Below are 16,575 nucleotides of genomic sequence, written 5' to 3'. Positions count from 1 at the left end.
CATCAGAATGAATAAAATGTCTAGTAATAAATTTAAACAAGGAGGTTGAAGATATTTTCTGACAATTTTAAGACACTGATGAAAGAAACTAAATTTGACACAAATAAATGGAAATATATTTCTGTGTTCATAGACTGGAAAAATTAGTATTTTTAAAACATCCATACTACCAAAGCATCTATAGATACAATGTAATCCCTCTCAAAATTCCAATGTCATCTTTCACAGAAGTAGAACAAAGAAATGCAAAATTTGTGTGAAACCACAAAAGACCACAAATAGCCAAAAGCAATCTTCAGAAAGAACACAGCTAGTGATATCATGTTCCGTGATTTCAAATTGTACTGCAAAGTTATAGTAATCAAAACACATGGTACTGACAAGAAAACAGATACATGTATCAATGGAACAGAAAAGAAAGCTCAGAAATAAACTACACATATATAGTCAATTAAATGATGACAAAGGAGGCAAGAGTATAAAATCAGGAAAAGACAGTTTCTTCAATAAATGATATAGGAAAACTGGACAGCTAAATAATGAAACTAGATCACTATTTTATACTATTTACAAAAATAAATTCTAAATGGGTTTAAGACTTGATGTAAGAAATGAAACCATAAAAATACTGGAAGAAAACATAGGTAAGCTCTTTTATATCAGTCTTAGCAATATTTTTTTGGGATAGTCTACTCAGGCAAGGGCAACAAAAGCTAAAATAAACAAATGAGATTACATCAAACTCAAAAGCTTTTTCATAGTGAAGGAAAGTATCCACAAAATAAAAAGGCAACCTATTGAATAAGAGAAGATACTTGCCAATCATGTATCCAGTAAGCAGTTAATATCCAAAATATATAAAGAACATACAAAAGTTAATACTTAAAAAATAAGTAACCTCATTAAAATGGACAGAGACCTGAGTAGACATTTTTACAAAGAAGACACACAGATGGTCAACAAGCACACAGAAGGGTCAACATCTCTAATTATCAGGGAGATACAAATCAAAAGTACAATGAGATAGCAACTTGAACATGTCATATTGGCTATCATCAAAAAGATAAAAAACTAAAAGTGTCGGAAAGGATGTGGAGAAAATGGAACTCTTGTAAACTGTTGGTTGCAGCAAAAATTGGTTGGGGCGCCTGGGTGGCGCAGTCGGTTAAGTGTCCGACTTCAGCCAGGTCACGATCTCGCGGTCCGTGAGTTCGAGCCCCGCATCAGGCTCTGGGCTGATGGCTCGGAGCCTGTAGCCTGTTTCCGATTCTGTGTCTCCCTCTCTCTCTGACCCTCCCCCGTTCATGCTCTGTCTCTCTCTGTCCCAAAAATAAATAAAAAATGTTGAAAAAAAAATTGGTACATCTACTGTGGAAAACAGTATTTGGTTTCCTCAAAAAATTAAAAACAGAACTACCATACAATGCAGCAATTTCACTTCTGGGTATTTACCCAAAGAAGACAAAACTCTAATTCAGAAAGATATCTGCACCCCTATGCTCACTGTAGCATTATTTACAATAGTCAAGATATGGAAGTAACCTAAGTGTCCATCAATACAATAGATAAATGTGATATTTGTGTACTTACCCATTTACTTATATATCTATTTAATTTATAACCATAAATACACACACAGATGAATATTACTCTGCCATAAAAAAAAAAAAGAATAAAATCTTGCCATTTGGGACAACATGGGTGGACCTAGAGGATATTAAGCTAAGTGCAATATATCAGAGAAAGAAAATACCATATGATTTCATTTACATGTGGAATCTAAAAACTAAGATAAATGAAAAAAAAAACAAAAACCAGAAACAGACTCACAGATATAAGAAACAAACTCGTGGTTACCAGGGAGGTGGGGCAGCAAAAGAGGTGAAAGGGATTAAGAGATGCACACTACCAGCTATAAAATAAGTATGTCATGAGGATATATTATATAGCATAGGGAATAGAGACAATTATATTGTAATAACTTTGTATGGTGACAGATGGTAACTAGACTTACCATGTGGATCATTTCATAATGTATAAAAATACTGGATCACTATGATGTATACCTGAACCTAACAGGATATTGTATGTAAATTGTACTTCAGTAAAAATAAAAACAACACACACACACACACACACAAAAGTAATGTTTGACTTATACTTGAAAACTTCAAAAGATTAACTTCAGAAGTAAAAAGTTAACTATAGTTGTTTGGGGGTATTTCGGGAGCTGGAGAAGTTGCAGAAGTGAAATTAAAAATTTTTAAGTGACTACGGAAGAAGGTGATAATTAGGAAGAATTTGTCCTTTCTTAGCAGTAAAGTTATAAGAAAATATACTTTGAACACCAAAACTATTCTTAACTCTTATGTATCCTCATAAAATCAAGAGAAGACTATTGGTTATAATGTTAGAAGCCAGTCTCTATAATAAGATTAGGTGAAATAAAACTATTTTTCTTGGGCAATGACTACCCTCAAATGAGAAGGAACTATTTGTTACCAAGCTTTTGGAATCTTACCCAAAAGGCATTTTGAAGTAGGAATTGAGCAGTTGGTAACATTTCCTCAAAGGGAATTCAGGAGCTGACATTGACAGCTGATATGCTTCTACCCTAGGCAAAATTTTCAGCATGTAACTAAGGTATTTACAATGTTTTCACAGATAACTACTGAGATACGTAAAATATTTGGTGAACATACATAAGTAACTTAGTATGCTATCAACATAGCAAAAGTTACAGTTAGAAAATAACCGTAAAAATATATGCATATGGAAATAATATAAATGAAGTCATTTTTGTCAGCTGAAGGAAGGGTAGTGGATGATTTGAAAGTATGATGATTCAAATATAAAAATTATAGGCAATCTCTACAAAGGACTTAAAATATCATGGGCCATAGAATGGGAGAAACTATTGGCAAATCATCTATCTAGTAAGGGTCTGGTGTCCAGAATTTGTAAAGAATTCTTGTAACTCAACAATGATGAGAGAACACAATTTTTAAAAAATGGCAGAGGATTTGAATAGGTATGTCTCAAAAAATAAATTTATAAAGGCAGATAAAAGCACATTGGATGTTCCCATCATTAGACACTAGGGAAATACAAATCAAATAAGACACCACTTCACAGCCAGCAAATAGACTACATACAAACAAACAAAAGCAGAACATAGCCAGTACTGACAAGAATGTGGAGAAACTGGAACCCTCCAGTATTGTCGATGGGTATGTAAAATGGCATAGCTACTGTAGAAAACAGTTTGGAGGTGCACCAAAAGTTAAGTGATGCACAAGTTCCACTCCTAGGTATATACATATTTCAGGAGTCCCCAAAGCCACACCAAGTTTGATAATTTGCTAGGAGGACTCACAGGGTTCAGCACACAGGAGTACTCACAGGTATGATTCAGTGCATCACAATGTGAAGGGATACAAAGCAAAATCAGCAAATAGAAAAGGCACACAGAGTGAAGACCTGAGGAACCCAGGGACAAGTTTCCCAACTCTTTCCCAGGGGACTCATCCAAAAGCAAGATGTTTTGAAATGCTATCTACCAGGGAAATTCATGAAAGATTCAGCACCCAGGATTTCTGGTGGGCATTGGTCATTCAAGCAGACAATTCGTGGCACATATCAAATTTATAGATTCACAGAAGGAAAGCAGGTATTCATTATAAAGAATATTGTGTGCATAAACAGTTTAGGATCAGTGAGCTATTCTTCTCAGGGTAATAGGAAACATACAGAAATAGAAGTTTCCAGATGCTAGACAAGGGCTAGCCTTTCAAGTAATTCTTTCAAATACAGCAGCCAAGCCTGATAAGTTGCCTCTTCTGAACAATACCCACAGAATGGTGGTGATGGCTGCACAACTTTGTAAATATACTAAAAACCAGTGAAATGCATACTTCAAAGTCATTAAAATGGTGAGTTTGATATCATTAAAAAAAAACTTAGTGATGTTTAAAGCAGATATGCCTTTGTGTTAAATTTAAACAAGTATATATTTGGTGTATTACATTTAATGGTGTATTTAAAAATGTAATGGGGAATTAATTGCATACCCCCCGCCCCCAACTCCTACATTATGGCTCTAAATCCAAATGTGGATGTATTTGGAGTAAAGAAGTAAATTAAGATTAGACGAGGTCAAAAGTGTAGAGTCCTGATCTCATGGGTATCAATGCCCTTATAAGAGGAGACACTAGAGAGCTCATGCTCTCTCTCTCTGCCATGTGAGGACATAGCAAGCTGACTGAAAGCTAGGAAGAAAGTCCTCACCAGAAAATCGATCAGCCAGCACCTTGATCCTGGAATTCTGAGCACCCAGAAGTGTGAGAAAATAAATGTGTGTTGTTTAAACCACTCACTTTATGGCATTTTGTTATAGCAGTCCTAGCTAAGACAGAAACTGTGCAATGTGCCTTATGAAGTATCTCATTTAATCCTTAAAACAATCTTGTGAGATATATTCTATTGATATTTTCTTTTTACATAAAGGCTGAAGAAAATTAATTACTAAGGTAGCAAAATAGGATTTAAATTAAAGTTGTCTGATGTTAAAAATTCAAGTTCAACGATACTCTAATTGCCTCAAATAAGGATACTGTGAAGAAATTTCCAAATTATAAGACTATATAAAATTTGTTTGTTCTAAAATTTTCTTTCGTATACATATATCAAGCCTTTATGCATTTATTTCCACAAGTCCTTGTCCTTCATTATGTTGCTTTTCAATAAATGCTTCCTTTAGAAGGTCTTCAGAAACATGCAGTTTTAAGTGGGTACATAAAGCCAGTGCTTCATTCTTTTCTTGTTGGAAATCACTACAAAGCAACAAGAATGTAAGAAGGAAGTGCAAGCTCTATCAAAGACAAGAACAGGGGATAACTATGGAAATCTATGAAACACAATTATTCAGAAAGCTGCCAAATGCTACTTAAGTCAAATAGGAGTTCATAAAGATCGAGCAAAAAAATGGGATGATTTCAGACAAAGCAAGAGACGACAGCTCTCCAAAGCAAGGTGCCCAACAAATAATGTTTTTTTTTGAAATAAAAAGGATGGTTTACGAAATAAAACTAAGGACACTATAAAATTGGTTGTTTAGAAAATCTCAAGAAACAGGAAATGTAAGAATAAACATGGAATCACATGGAAGATGAATATATGGCATAATTATGTTTTAGCAGCAAGAATGATGTCATATTGTGAGCATCACTATAACTATTGATCTCTGTTGGCTGGAAAGAATTATAGCCTAGAAAACGTTATTTATAAAATCTTGAGTCAAAAGGAGAACACTTGGTAGTTTGGAATATAAAATTGGCTTTTTATAGTACTGAGTGGTCCAGAAAGAACTCACCCTATTCAGAGATGTGTAATACTAACAGTAAAAAAAAAAAAAAAGTAGAGAATACTTTGAATAAATAAATACAAAAAATGATGAATGGAAGAGCAAAAGTGAATGACTGAAAAAAGAGTATGCACCAAAAATATGCTGCCACAGAACAGGTAAAATGTGACCAAATATATTATCATGTAGTAAATATATTTATAAAGAAACAAACTTATAAAATATAAACTGAATGTAGAGATACAAAAGCTCAGGAAAATATGTTGTAATATCAGAAGAATATAAGCTGGGAAAGTATAAAGTAGTAGAATAAGTTAAAATGATCTTGGAGATACATGCAAATTAGAAACTCTACAAAAGAGAAAATATTGGAAAGAATATAGTAAAAGACAAAGATAGACTTGAAAAAATGAGAAAATAGAAAAAAAAATGATTAAAAATTGAAAAGGACGGGGTGCCTGGGTGGCTCAGTCAGTGATGCATCAGAGTCTTGGTTTTGGCTCAGGTCATAATGTCATCATTTTGTGAGTTCAAGCCCCACGTCAGACTCTCCATTGACAGTGCAGAGCCTGCTTGGGATTCTTTCTCTCTCTGCCCTTCCCCTGCTCACGCTGTCTCTGTCTCTTTGAAAATAAATAAATAAACTTAAAATTTTTTTTGAAAAAAAAAATTGAAAAGGACTAAAAATGTCCACTGACCGATGAATGGATAAAAATGATGTAGTATATATACACAATGCAATATTACTTAGCCATAAAAAAGAATGCAATCTCGCCACTTGCAATGACAGAGAGGGAACTAGAGTGTATTATGCAAGTGACATATGTCAATCAGAGACAGACAAATACCATATGATTTCATTCATATGTGGAATTTAAGAAACAAACCAGATGAACATATGGGAAGGAAAAGAAAGAAAACAGAGTAAGAGAGGGAAGTGAACCATAAGAGACTCTTAATGATAGAGAACAAACTTGGGGCTGAAGGAGAGAGGTGGGTAGGAGATGGGGTAAATGGATGATGGGCATTAAGGAGGGCAGTGGTGATGAGTATTGCGTGTTATATGTAAGTGATGAATCATTAAATTCTACTGCTGAAACTAAAATTAAAATATATGTTAACTAATTAGAATTTAAATAAAAACTCGAAACAAAAACAAAATAAAGAATCATTTATCACACACACACAAAAAAGAACGGAAAAGGACTAGTAAGGGGGCGCCTGGGTGGCTTAGTTGGTTAAGCATCTAATTCTTAATTTCAGCTCAGGTCATGATCTCACAATTTGTGAGATCAGTTCTAGAGCTGGCTTCACACTGACAGCACAGAGAATGTGTGGAATATTCTCTCTCCCTCTGTCTCTGTCTCTCTCTATCCTCCTCCCCTCCTTGTGTGCACACTTTCTCGCTCTCGCTCTCTCTCTCTCAAAATAAAGAAATAAACTTATAAATAAAGAAGAGGACGAGTAAGAAAATGGTATACTTTATAGTTATTAAAGTATAGCAGTTTCTTTTTTTAAATTTTTTCAATATATGAAATTTACTGTCAAATTGGTTTCCATACAACACCCAGTGCTCATCCCAAAAGGTGCCCTCCTCAATACCCATCACCCACCCTCCACTCCCTCCCACCCCCCATCAACCCTCAGTTTGTTCTCAGTTTTTAAGAGTCTCTTATAGTACAGCAGTTTCCACATATTGCTCAGTGGATATCCTTAGTGAAGACAATTATACCAATGAAACAAACCAAACGATTGAAAGACATCATTTAAGATCTATTTATATTTATCATCTATATTTGGAATTTAGGATAGAATTTAAAAAGCACTCATGGCTCAGAAACAAAAAACCCAGAACAGTGATCATAGGGATATAACTTAGTCACTAGATTACATTAAAAAGTCCTTTAAGCATCCAATCAAATCATTTAAAAAGAATAAAAATACAGATTCATCTCAGACTTCTATAAATCAAAATGTAATGCTAGACGCTAGAGCAATTTATAAACACTTCAAAGAAAAAATGTGAATCCAGAATTTTATACTCAAACTATCATCTGAATAACAAAACAACAGAGAGACACGGTAGAAGGGAATCTAATTCTCAAAATCCTTTCCTGAAATATCATAAAAGCAGCCAAACAACAGATAAACTGAGAAAATATCACAGAAGGGTTAGAGATTATAAGGAATCCTTACAATTGTGGACGTGATACTAAAACAAATGAGAAATTATATACAACAGAATGAAATTTTACAAACCTGACCATGCAAATCTATGACTACCAAGTCGGGCAAGAGAAAGGAAAAAAAAGAGGGAGGTAGTATATGTGCACAGGTTTCTTCATCTTTTATGTTCAAAAGGTATTATTTAAAGCTAATATGATGTTAACATTAAAGTATATACAGAAAAACACTATATAAAATATATAACAGAGCGCCTGGGTGGCTCAGTCGGTTAACTGTCTGACTTTGGCTCAGGTCATGATCTCCAGGTTCCAGAGTTCGAGCCCCACGTCGAGCCCCTCTGTCAGCACAGAGCCTGGAACCTGCCTCAGATTCTGTGCCTCCCTCTCTCTCTGTCCCTTCCGCGCTCGCACTGTGTCTCTCTCTTTCTCTCTCAAAAATAAATAAACATTAAAAAATTTAAATATATACATATGAGAAGGAATCAAGAAATAGAAATATATTAATTCCACTATTGTTCACAGCAGGGAGTCAAAAACACTACCTTAAGAAATGAATGATTAACAACATTATATAACAACATAATTACTAGAATCAAAAGTAAAAGCTTCTAAATTATTAAAAAAATACACCTACCAACAAAATAACCCCAATATATACATGTGGGAATATTTTTAAAAACAATAAAAATGGATACCATATCAAAATAAACTATGACTTCATATTAATGAAATATGGAAGGACTATTAAAAGAAATATATTCCTGATTTTAGTCACAATGCAAAACCTAATTACTTCCTAAGTAAGAGTCGCAGCTTGTTAAAAATAAAGGAATGGATAAGTATACACACAACAAAAGCAAATATAAAGAAATCAGTTGTCACTATATTAGTATTAGGCAAAGTAAAAGCGAAGAAAGGAGAAAACTTTATAATGATAAGGGGTTCAATCCACAAAGAAGGTATGTTATTAATATGTATACAAATAACATAGCAGCAATGTTTACAAAGCAAGTACTAAAGGAGATATGGGAAGAAATATACTGAAAATATTAGGAAACAATGATTTGTCTCTTTCATGGTATGACAGTTCAAATGGAGAAAAAAAGACTGCACAGGATTCTAACCAACATAATTCTAAGCAATACCTACTTGATAGATATAAATAGATGATATCTACAAATATAGATTTATACCTATATCTATATATAACACTATGCTCAACAGAAAAATGAACATTTTTTACATACCTGTGTAACAGTCACAATTGACTGTATTAGTTAGATACAACAAATTTTCAAATAAAAGAATACACTAATTACAAACTAAGGAAAAAAAACACTGGGCAATTAAAAGCAGTCAGAGATCAAGTAGCAAATGAAAATGAAAGCTAAAGGATACTTTCAGAATGACACAGTAAAAATATCATATAAAACCTATATAGCCAAAAAAAAAAGCAATGCTTCAAAGAACATCCGTGTGCGTTAATTTAATGAAGTAAGTATATTATGTAAGTAAAGAACAAAGGAAAAGCACAACAACCAAATATGAAGGGAAGGAAATAAACATACACACAAAACAAATCAATTAGTAAACAGACTAATGATTTTAAACACCTAATTTAAAGAAACAAAGAGTTAAATGGTGTAACAGTCTTACATAAAAAATTAGTAAAAGCCCCCATACACAAAATAAAAAATGAATAGCTACAAACTCTGAGGAAATTTAAAAAATCCAAAGAGATTATTTGCTTCAATTCTATGCAAATGGATGATCAGTAGTAAAATATTAATGTCCCAAACTAACACTAGAGGAAAACATAAAACCTAATTAGGTCAGAGTAGAGAGAAAGTTGTCCAAGAGCTACCAAAGAATCAGACACAGATGGATCTACAAATTCTACAAACCTTTAAGGAATGCAATTAGGTTGACAGCTCTCAAGCTAAGAAAATGAAAAAAAAAAAAAAAAAAAAGCCTCCAAATTATTCCTCTAAATACTGAGAAACATATGCACCATAATCCGACAAAAACAGCTCTTTGTGTCTCATCTTGTCTCCCTCTCTGTTTCCTGTTCTTTCTCTCCCCACACCAGTATCTTTTTGATAATCCACAAAATTCCATGTAAATAAAATACATTTGTAGATAAGAAAATATGTAGTCCAGTTTCCTTAATTTCCAGTTTACTTTTGACCTAGTTTTAAAATAAATTAATTTGAAATTGTATTTGGAAGGCTTATGTTTGAAATATGACATGTACAAAGTACTCCATAAAACCCAGAATACAGAGTAGACTAATGTCAACATTTAGCAACAGACAGGGGTCTAAAACACTATCTCAAGCTGAATTGTGCATAAGCAAAATCATTGGGTCTCCAAGCCAAACCTCCATGAAACCTGATACACGGAAGAGGCCTAAGAAATGTTTACTTGGATTTGATTCTTAATGTAATGATTCCTTTTATTTTAAAGTCACAACTGTGTAATTTAAGAGCCACATCTCCTCTGTAAGGGGTCTCATGATTATTTTGTTTATGTTGTCTTATTGTGTGATACTAATTTTGTCTAACTAACCAGTCACAAATTGAACAGATTAAAATTGCTCAGAACTATAGCTAACAGTTTTCTTCATGAGTAAGCAATTTACCATTGACAAAGAAGAGAAAATCGACAGGTAAACTCACCATGTTATTTCTGCAATGACATCTCTGCTTTCTTCTACATAGAAACAAAGAGCTGATTCTGTCACTGGGATGCAGATACGAGGAAGTGGTTACAGCACCAGTGAGGAATGGAGGAAATCACAAGTAGGTATAGTGTGATGCAAGTCCAGGTGAATACTTCGATCTGGGGTCATATCCTATGATAACTGTTGATTTGAATACAATATCTTTGTCTATATGTACCAGGAACCTTTATGAAGATCTGGGAAGATTCCTAAGTAGAGTTTAGGAGGACTTTTAATTATAACAGAATCTTTGTGTTGAAGGATGAATGTTAGAGATGTTGATTTTTGTAAATGATCCCAAAGTTGTGCTTGACATCTTGTGATTTTGCTGAGGCAAAACTGCAACCCCTGAGAGGGTGGGGTGAAGACGTCAATGAGTAGTACCACCATCACCTCAGCACAGCCATGTAGCTTTACTAGTATCTATTCTTCATCTTGTGTGTGGTGTCAGACTACACTTTATCTCACTGTGGAAAAAATGCTGAATAAAGTCATGCTACAAGGTATTTGTGAATTGAGGTATTTCCATGTTAAAATCTCCTAAAACTTTATAATATATTCTAATATTTTAATTGAAGGAGCGCATTTTTAAAAGGTCATAGTTTTCCCCAATAACCCAATTATTGTCCATTTTCTTCCCATGCCTTTAAATTATTTAACTTCTCTACACAACCCTCAACCTTAACATTGAGAATGAGCACAAGGCCAAGTACATTTTCACTGTCCTGTCTGTAATTAGCCTGGCCTGCTCTCTCACTGCATATTGATTCCTATAATACCTCTGTCTTTGGGAGCAAATAGTTGTTCAACCTCACTTTCCCTTTGGACTTTGGCAACCTGGCATTACTCTAGAGCTGCAGCTTAAAAGATGTTATCTTTCTCATCAACTCTCACGTTCCTTTTTGGCATAGCATCTAACTCCCTGGCAGTCCAACTAGTGAAGAAATGTCTCTAGTCTCAATACTTCCCCACTTGGCCATTCACTGTGTAGAGCCATTCACTGTGTCATTTTCTAAGACTACACATAGATTTGTCTGCAGAACAGAGGGAATAACTCAGTTTTGGAATCATAAAAGTCTGGTTTTAAATCCTAGCTCCTCAATTTTTAGCTATAAGTTATTAGAACAGTCACTTAAACTCTATAAGCCTTACTTTCTTTATAATAGTATTATTTTTTTTTAATTTTTTTTAACATTTATTTATTTTTGAGAGACAGAGAGAGACAGAGCAGGAGCAGGAGAGGGGCAGAGAGAGAGGGAGACACAGAATCTGAAACAGGCTCCAGGCTCTGAGCCATTAGCACAGAGCCTGATGTGGGGCTTGAACTCACAAACCATGAGATCATGACCTGAGCCAAAGTCGGACACTTAACTGACTGAGCCACCCAGGTGCCCCTATAATAGTATTATTATAACACTGTATTATAAAATAAAATATAACATTATGACACATTATTTTAATAATTATATTACTTTATAATAGCATTAGCAATAGTACTTTTTTTAAAGAATTGTGTAAAATTTAGGAAACCATCAAGTAGTAGTCCTACCACTCTACCTGGTATTTAGTGGGCACTCATTTCAACAATGAGTGATCACTACTCTAATTACTAGGTTTCTAGTGCTACTATTATTAATCATTCTATAAGGAGGATAAGTTCCATAATAGTAGTGATAATAGGCGACATTTATAGAACATGTCTCCTTGACAGGCTCCATACTAAGTGCTTTACATGCACTACCTCATTTCAACCATGAGAAAGGCATTATTATCCTTCGGATTTTACAAATGATAAACCTGAGATTTTGAGAAAGGTTAAGTTCCTTTCCCAAGGCAACATAACTAAATGGCAGAGCTGAGAGTAAAATTCATGTCTGGTGAAATCCAACATATACTCTTTGTAGATTTATTCATATTTCTTTCTTTCTTTCTTTCTTTCTTTCTTTCTTTCTTTCTTTCTTTCTTTCTTTCTTTTCTCTTTCTTTCTTTCTTTCTTTCTTTCTTTCTTTCTTTCTTTCTTTCAATATTTATTTCATTACCTAGTTTATAGATGAGGCTAACTAATGAAATTTTATCTCCCTATGACAAACTAGCACATTCCTGGACTTTTCAGTAGATATTCAAATAATAATTGATTCTGGTAGCTGTACATTTATTTTTTATTCAAAGTATAATACGAGAGATATAACAACTCAGAAAAAAACAATTTTTTAAATGACGTGTAATTCCATTTCCTTAACAGCTACTTTTGGTATATTTCCTTCCATTTTTTTTGTAATTCAACTATAATAACAGAAGTAATCAAAATGTATGTATTATTTCATATCAGGCTTTTGCACTAATGATAAGCACTTTCAACACTTCCACAGAGCCTCCACAAACTGCATTTTTAATGGTTATATAATTCAGTAAATGCAGCATGATGATTCATCTGTCATTAACAGCCAGAAGCAGATCAACCACGATGAAATATACCATGAATAACACTTTTGAAAGTTGTAATACATCGTAGGGAGAGTTGAAAAAAAAAAAAAAACAACGAGCACTCATACGCTTGAAAATATTTGTACCAAATGCAACTGGGAGATAGGCTCTGTCACTAACTAGTGATAGGATTTGGGCAAGTTCTTAGCTATCCTTGGTGGTCTTTGGATCTTTACCAGAGAATGAGCTGGAATTCATATTCTCTCAAAGATTCCTAGCAGTTTTATGGTTTTCTTATGATCACTATCTGGTTCTAATTCTGACACTCAGATGTTGGGTGACTGGACTTTGTATATGAAGAGGCGGTCCCAAATGAGTAGCTTTCTTTCTGTCATGCTAATGCTCTCTGTGGTTAGCTTTTCCAGTCTGGAGGGTAATGTTGATGGGATCTCCCTTCGTGCATCTTCAGGGACTAGGGCCTCATCCTAAACTCCCTCTCATTCTACATGTTCTTTCTCCTTCCTCCTTTTTACAGAAAAGTTAGGAGATCTTGAATATATCAAGTGTAAAGTTCCTTGCTAAACCTGAGCCAAACATATTTGTTATGTTACTGGCATGGAGATTTAAAAATCTCTTTTAAATTAGCTTTGAACGTTTAAAATAAAAAATCCAGACTTATAACTCCTCTGAAAACACTGAAAGCTCTTGTAACACTACTCCAGCACTCCTATGAGGCAGAAAGTAGAAAGCACTCAGTAAATGCCAACTGTCTTACATGAGCCACACATTCTACAAAGTCCAGGCCACAGCCTCTACCAGCACCTATTACCATCTACCTGATGAGCATCACTTACGTCTGTCCTTACCTGCCCTCTGTAGGCATCTGGAATTGTGACCCCATGTTATATGTGATACTTCTTTGGCTGAGGGAACCATCAAAAACCAAGGATGACTTTGAAGGCTGGTGCTTCAAACAGTTCATTCAGAAAATATCAGATCTCTTTGGGCTGACTGACTCTTATTAGAATCCAATTCCAAATATCACTGGTTTCATACTCTGCCATTTTATTGATTTAATACACAGTGTACATGCTAGGTAAAGCTGACCCCTCTGCTTTGAAGCTTGGGGTCAAGCACATTTTCATAATGTAAGTAAAAAAAAAAAAAAAAAAAAGGAAGAGATTGACCTTGAAGAGGGAATGTCTCCCAGGGGAGTGTCTGGAAAGTGTCTGCCATAAGCAAAGGGTGAAATAGAGCTGTTCTGTGTGTTTATTCTGCATAAACAGTCACTCACATTTCCTTTGTAACAAACTTTATGAAATTATTCATCAGAGGTAGAAATGGCTTCAATTAGATAAAAGAAATGGAGCATTTAATTAACTTGTGACAAACCCACGGGTGGCCAGAAAAATAAAATTCTATCTAAAATGAGTTGAAGACAGACCATAAGATTGGGCATTTTCTCCATATTTAAAAAAAATGAATGCAATTGACACATTTTAACATTTTTCTTTTATCCATCTAGTAACAAAAAAAATTAATTTCCTTAGTCAAAGCAGGAAAACAAAAGACCAGGTTACAACTACACAGAGCTTTCAGGAAAAGGAAATTGGACTAGTTATGAAAACAAGAAATTCTGGGTGCAGCTGTCACTATTAAAATACAACAAAAGCCAGAATAAAATTGCCACACAATGCACAATTAAAATTATTCCTCACTGGTTTTTCTTTTCCCTCTCGAATCACTATTTGTGTCTAGCCAAGAGAAGCAATCTGTAAATGGTTTTACACATACCCCATACAAGATGGATGTCATTAAATAATGCGTTATTTAGAGTTTTCTGAGGTCTGTACGATAAGTAATGAAAGTCCCCAAACAAAAGTCACTCTTACATGGTGCATAACTAAGAATCCAAACCCCTCATATGAAAAAGCATGTGATTGTGATGCATTACAACACAGACACTTTTATTAGATAGTATATTAGTGAACACTAATTGTGGTTCTAATTATAACAAGGGCCAAATATTATAGCTAGTGCTAATAATTGCATTTTTATCAATGACTTTCCAGAAGAATGGTAAGAATTTTTATAGAGCGATGATTAAATGTGTGAACAAAAGGGGTGGTTAGCAATAAGTAACAATTGGGGAAACATGCATTTTTTGAATTTCAATAATTAGGTAATTATTAAAACATTTTTAAAATATGTGAAATGGTTCATTTTATAGAACTGGGAAGGGGGCTGGTCTGGAGATCCAGTCTAAGTCTTTCTTTGGGCTTAGGCTAACTAGGTACACTTACTATAATTCTGGAGACTGAGCCCCAGCTGGTCCCATCCTCCAGAGCACAGTGCAGTAACAGAAGAGAGCTTTAAAAAATCCCTCGTGCACAGGTTGCACTTAACCAAGCAAATCCTCATCTGGGAGTGGGACACAAGCATCACTGTTTTTTTAAAGTTCCACAGATGATTCTAGTATACAGCCAAGGTTGAGAAACACACCACACTGATTGTAAATACCTTTGCAGATTCAAAGGAAAGAACGAAAAACTATGAACATGTTCCACATTCCAAAAGGAATGGTTGTCTCTACCCATAAAATTAGGTTTGTCTGTTGTAAATGCAATATACATTTTTGCTGGGTTGTCCTCAAATATGAAGTCTGTATTTGTGATCTATGGTATAAAACACAGCCTCTGAGGTATAAGCAAAGCAAAATTCACTTGGTGGAAGAACGGATTATGTGGGATATCTAAAAGAGATATGCCACCTTTTATTCTGAAGGCGTGACTAGTAATAGCCATTAAAATGCATACATACTTTCCCTCAATATCAAACAAGAGGGTTTATTCTTAAAGTTCTGCTATTAGCACATTTTACATGAGGAATGGAGAGGTTCTTTATATATACATTTCCAACAAAAGGACTTTGTTTGTTTACTCAGTATAAAATACTAATGTTTTTGTACTAAGAAAAAGGTCTATCATTTTCTTCTGGAGTGTGTGTGTATATGTGCATGCGTGCACTGCCTGGGAATGAGGAAACGGACTGCCTTTCCAGGAGATACATGAAGGTCTCCAGATTTCAGGCTTTGAATATTCATGGAGTGGGACAACAAGCCACAGTGCTAGAGCCTCAGGCCCAAACCGGTAGGCTCCTTTATTAAAACTTCACAGTTTTGTCACTGAAGGTGATGGCTCATCTCCCAGAGCTCCAGCACACCAGCCGTAGATAACCTAATTCTCAGAAATCTGGAGAGTGTATCTCCTCCAACAATGGACAGAATCTCCTAAGAAGTCCCTTAGTATCACCCCTCTCAATAATTATTATTTCTTATAAATAATATGGGTTTTTTTTATGTAGTATTTGGAGACAAATGATTATTTCCTGTTAAACGCTCCTTTTCCTTCTTAAAAATGCCACTGTATTATTAACAAATGAAGACATCTTGTCATTATTGTTGGTCTTAGGTAATGAAGGTAATTATTAAGGTTTTAAGATAAGGAAGACCAGAGTTACTATATATATTTTGACTTCTTGTTACTACTTTCATTTTTAAGAGAATGGTAACTGTGAGATTAACCCACTGCAACTGTGAAATATAAAATAATATGGATCGGTCTTAAGGATAATATATTTAAATAGCTTCCTAGCCTGAAGCCAATTTGTTAAATTTTCATTTTCTTTTCTAAGCACCCAAAAGAATCAAGAGAAAAATGGACTGGAATTACATAAAACAAGCAATCTTTTTTTTTTTTTATTCTACTACATCTCAATATTACAATGTAGTAAATAACAGAAAAATATCCTAATTTGTTGAATTAGTCCCATACTTGATAGCTTAAATTACATCTAAGGTACAAATATTTGAGCACATGAAA

At 34.3% G+C, this 16,575-nt stretch overlaps 1 protein-coding gene across 6 annotated transcripts in view; it reads right to left on the bottom strand.

Moving 5' to 3' along the window:
* The window catches only part of CNTN4 (contactin 4), an 893,176-nt gene that overhangs the window by 322,043 nt on the left and 554,558 nt on the right, over positions 1 to 16,575 (bottom strand). The window lies entirely within an intron of this gene.

This window comes from Panthera tigris, chromosome A2 (genome assembly GCF_018350195.1).
Source record: "Panthera tigris isolate Pti1 chromosome A2, P.tigris_Pti1_mat1.1, whole genome shotgun sequence".
NCBI lineage: Eukaryota > Metazoa > Chordata > Mammalia > Carnivora > Felidae > Panthera > Panthera tigris.
Note: the sequence above shows the minus strand (reverse complement) of the source record. Positions and strands in the feature narration are given on the sequence as shown.